Source organism: Leopardus geoffroyi, chromosome A3 (genome assembly GCF_018350155.1).
Source record: "Leopardus geoffroyi isolate Oge1 chromosome A3, O.geoffroyi_Oge1_pat1.0, whole genome shotgun sequence".
NCBI classification, from domain to species: Eukaryota; Metazoa; Chordata; class Mammalia; order Carnivora; family Felidae; genus Leopardus; species Leopardus geoffroyi.
The window spans coordinates 6,201,246-6,206,402 of record NC_059336.1 but is presented as its reverse complement, the minus strand read 5'-3'; the positions used below and the strand labels follow the sequence as shown (position 1 = coordinate 6,206,402).

At 50.6% G+C, this 5,157-nt stretch overlaps 1 non-coding gene across 1 annotated transcript; it reads right to left on the bottom strand.

Moving 5' to 3' along the window:
• Positions 1-1,123: 1,123 nt before the first annotated feature.
• TRNAQ-CUG lies at positions 1,124-1,208 on the bottom strand. The gene has a single exon. It is a non-coding gene; the product is annotated as a tRNA-Gln (tRNA).
• Positions 1,209-5,157: the final 3,949 nt, after the last annotated feature.

Genomic DNA, 5,157 nt, shown 5'->3' with positions numbered 1-5,157 from the left:
TCCCAATAGAAGGCATTTTTCTGGGTCAGGTGTTGGGTTTGACACACATCGTCTCATCTCATCATTTCATCCCCGGGGCGCAGAAGGCCACTGACGAGGACACTGAGGCCGGTTTTGTCACGTGCTCTGCCCAAGGTCATCCGGCCGGCGAAGGGTGGGGGCAGGCGTGGCTGCCTCTGGCTCTCCTGTTCTCCTCAGGAAAACCCCGGACACGCGCCAGCCAGGGCTTGGCAAACCCAGGCCTCCTTACCCAGAATCCTCTCTCCGGTGCCGGAGCTGGGCCGTTCACCTGCCGGGGCCTGTGGCCTCCCGCACGCGTGCCTGGGGAAACATCTGTGGAATGAACAAGGCCCCAGGCATGCAGGGGAAATGGGGAATAACCTGAGAGTGATCGGAGAAGGCTCACATCTTCTAGAAAGACCGAATCTCAGGCGGATGCTCCAGCGATGTTAGGGCGCACCCTCAGTCCTACGGACTCCCTGCTCCCCCGTGCAGGCCAGGATGTGCCCGGGTTGAGTGATCAGGGTGGCTGGTGGGACGCCTCCTGCTTATGTTGAAGGACGCGAGGTTCTTTTCTTTCTTTTTTCCCTTTTAGTTTGGAATATAAAAGCCTGGTGATTGCTGAAGCAGATTCGGGCCTGGATTCGACTTTGTGGGGTTTTGTTAGTATTTTTTTATTTTTTATTTCACCTCCACGAAGGGGCTTACGCTGTGGGGTTTCGACAAGAACCGGGAAGGCAGCTGTGGCTACGTGCCTGTCAGGGTTCATACTGCCTGTGTGTGGAGTCCTCAGGCAGCCCTGACCGTGGCTTCAGGGGCCCTCGGGCTTGCTTCCTGTGAGCCACTTGCAGAGACCTGGCTGCAAATGGCACCTCAGCCACCTCGAGGGTGCTGGAAGGTGTGCTTCTGGGCTGAGCAGATGAACGGAGCAGGCTGGCTTCTCTCTCTCTCTCTCTCTCTCTCTCTCAGCTTCCTCTCTGACCCTTGATATCTTATTTCAGTGCCTTGTTAATTTTTTAAAAATGTCTATTTTTGACAGAGAGAGAGAGAGAGAGAGCACGCGCACAAGCAAGCAGGGGAGGGGCAGAGAGCAAGGGAGACAGAGGACCCGAAGCGGACTCTGTGCCCGACGCGGGGCTCGAACCCACGAACTGTGAGATCATGACCCGAGCCAGAGTCGGACGCTTAACCGACTGAGCCACCCAGGCGCCCCAAGGACTTGTTAATTTTTAAGGAGAGGAACGCGAACTTAGATAGATAACAGGTTCTCATTCCATTATGCTCTTTTAGCCCAAACACCCAAATTTCCTTAAAAAAAAAAAAAAAAAAAAAAAGTTCTATGGCAAGACTTTCAACTTCCAGGAGATTTTTCCAAAGGTCATAGGCGGGTCTGTGAACAGACAGTGGGACACCCACTGTCACTGCTACCCATTCTGGAGTTAGGATTTAGGAAAAGGCAGATCCAAGTTCAGATCTTTCATTGCTGAGTACCTACTATTTGCCCCAAACACTTCTGGGCTCTGGGATACCAGGTTCTTATTCTTGTGGAATCTCTATCCTTTTTTTGTTTTTAATTTTTATTTATTTCAGTTTATTTATTTATTTATTTATTTATTTATTTATTTATTTTTGGGGGGAGAGTGGGTGGGAGCAGGGGAGGGGCAGAGAGAGAGAGGGAGGGGGAGAATCCCAAGCAGGCTGTGTGCTGACAGCACGGAGCCTGATGTGGGGCTTGATCCCATGAACTGTCAGATGGTGACCTGAGCTGAAATCAAGAGCCAGGTGCTTAACCGACTCAGCCACCCGGGGACCCCTGAAGTCTCCACTCTTATAGCAGGGATAGACACTGACCACGGGAACGAACAAGGTGCTTTCAGACCCCGATCGCTGCCACAGGACCATAAAATGGGCAGTGCGTGGCAGGCACGAGGGTGGGGAGGGTGGTGTTAGATGGCGTGGTCAGGGCAGGCTTCTCTGAGGAGGTGACCTCTGAGTTCAGACAGATCCGGGGAAAGATCCCTGGGCTGAGCCTTCCAGGCTGCCAGAACAGCAGATGCAAAGCCCCCAAGGAAGGAACAGTGTGGCCTGTTAGGGGGCGCTACGCAAAGGCTGGCGATCGAGGGGGAGGGTGAGGACATGACCCCGGAGAGGGATGCAGGGATCAGACCCCACTCGTTGTGCCTGGCAGTCCGCAGGAAGGAAGTTGATTTCCCTGAAAGGGCATTGGGAGTGCCATGGTCTGATTTAGGGTTTAGAACACCTCTCTGGTTTCTGTGCTGGAAATGGACTGTAATGGGGACAATAGTGGGGGCCCAGAGGCTGGTGCGGAGAGTCCGCTGGGCTCAGCGGGTGGGGACAGCGTGCAGGGAGAGAGGTGCCCTGGCTGGGGCTGCCTCTCTCCGGCAAACCGTGTTTCTTCCACGTTAACGTCGCTAGAAGGCAACAGAACCTGACTCTAGTGGGTTTCCCCGCTGGTAGGAAAACCGAACCCCACAGCCAGTGCATCAGACACACGAAGGGGCGAATCCTGGAGGAAGTCAGAGTAACGTGGCCGGAATTTCCGTTTTCTCACCATCGCTAGCTCGTAGACACAATCTCAGGGAAGAAACTCTTATTTACACTTTGTCTTGTTCCAAAATGATAGAATCTCTAAATAGAGAAATTATAGAGAGGAAACCACCCAGCGTGTGTGTGTGTGTGCGTGTATGCGTGTGTCTATTTTAAATTATCGAGTACCTAATATGTGCCGGCCATTGAACTTAAACCCTTTATTACCTGCCTTAATCCTCTTACCGACTCTGGAGGTGGGCACGATTGTTATCCTGACGTTAGGCTGCTAGGGGTTACGGAAGCAGACCCGAACCACACAGGTATAGCACCAGGTACGAAGACATTAAGTTCATGACTCATCTGTCTGCACAGCCCATGCTTTTCACCGACTCTTCTCCACTGGCTCCATTAATGAACTGGCATCTGCTGAATTCCCACCATCTGCAGAGAAAAGACTGAGTCTTGATTTACTAATGGCGTTCTAGAAAGCCCTTTTGTATAGAGTAAATTTAGTCCTTTTGCCCCAGCTAATTCTCCACGCCCTAAAAATAGAAGGCTTTCTTCCACATTCGAGGAAATACCTTGGGCTGATGGAGAAAAGTATTCCTGCTGATATTTGACATTTTCTACCCAATACATTGCATTCTTTGCCATCAGAAGCATGTTTCATAATCAGAGGACCCCATTTTTCAATATAGAGTTCAAGACACCCCTTCCTGCGGGTTCTGTACCCAGCGCATCGGCACAGATGGAATCCCTGTGGATGAGAGCAGTGTTTTCAAGTTGAAGGTCACGACTCGTGATATCTACTTAGTTGACTGTGACAAACAATTGAAAAAAAAAAAAAAAAAAAGAAACAGAATAGAAAATATCAATATCAGAGTACATCCCTCACAATAAGGGAAATATGGTTTGTTAAGCTTTTAGTTTATGGGTGCTGGGTTATAATTTTGTTGAGGTCTTGGGACACCTGGGTGGCCCAGTTGGTTGACTCTTGATTTCGGCTCAGGTCATGATCTCACGGTTTGTGGGATCGAGCCCTGCATCGGGCATATGGCCCTGTCAGCGTGGACCCTGGTTGGGATTCTCTCTCCCTCTCTTTCGGCCCCTGCCCCTCTTGTACACACACACACACACACACTCTATTTCTCTCGAAATAAATAAACATTTTTAAAAAACCAATTTTGTTGAGGTCTTAACATTTGAGAGCTAATGGATCAGGGTGTTGTTGGAAGATTGTACACCGGAGAGAATACCCTTTCCCACGCAGTGGTCATGCACCCTATTTACCCCGATCATTTTTTAAAGTCCCACCCCTGCAACCTAAACTGCTAAGATAACGGAGGGTCAGGATCAGCGGTAAGAGGCTCCGATCTACCTGTCCCCCCTCTGCTCCGAGTGTGGGGCTGGTTTTGTCAAGGACTGGCCCAAACAACGGCCCAGAGGTAAGTCCTTCCATCGAAATTTAGGCAAATGCTTTGTGATTCTGGTGTCTCTCCATTCAGACAACGATGGGTAGTGATGAGAGTTTGTCACGACAGCAACTGTTTATTGAGCACTTACCACACCCTAGGTAGGCATTTCCTACCTTGTATCTCATTTAACTGTCAGGGCAAGCCTATGAGGTGTAGGTTGTATCGTATTCCTAGTTTACAGAGGAAGAAAGTGAGGCTCAGGTGGTTGAAATCACTTGTCCACATCTGTGGCAGGAATCTTCAGCTGCAAGTGGCAGAAACCCAACGGAAAGTATTTGTTTATGTAGCTAATGAGACCAGGGTCGCCGGGCTTCATGCATTGCTGGACCAAGGAGCTCAAAGAAAACCAGAAGTCTTCCTTTGTTTCCTAACCCTGCTTTCCTCTATGGTGGCTTTGTTGCCAACAGGCTCTTTCGTAGGCATCTACAGTCTTTTTTTTTTTTTTTTAAATATAATTTATTATCGAGTTAGCTAACATACAGTGTACACGGGGTGCTCTTGGTTTTGGGGGAGATTCCCGTGATTCATCGCTTACATACAACACCCAGTGCTGATCCCAACAAGGGCTCCCGTAGTCTTATGCAACATGGGTCTGTAGTCTAGGACCTCAGCAACTGTAGCTCTTCCTTCTTGATAACAACCGAAGTCCTGTCCTCCACTCTTACCGGCCAACCATGATCACGTGCTGGGGCCCGGAGCGTGGCCCCACCTGTACCGCGTGGGCTGAGAGATGGGAGGAGTCACTCTGTTGGTCAGGTACCTCTTGCTATATTACAAACCACCCAAAACTTGGCGGCTCAAACCTGGGCTTCCGGTCATGGAAATCACCATGGTCCCAGAAAGGGAGCAGAGCAAAAGCGTGGCACGTCGTTGCTTCTGCCACATGAGACAGGCTCACCCTTTCCTGCCTGAGAAGTTGAGAGAGGCTCAGTGAAATGAGGCAGCCATCCGGAGCAGGCCTGGCGTCCTGGATGTTTCACCCTCCCTCCCTGCCACTTACCTTGGAAGTGCCCATGACGGTAGGACGTGGAGCCCTCCACCTTCAGGCTGCCCTTGGGCATGTATTCTCTTAACGGCAGCTGGGAGCAGTCCTGATGAAGACACCAGCGTCCCCTGAACATTCCCACCCGGG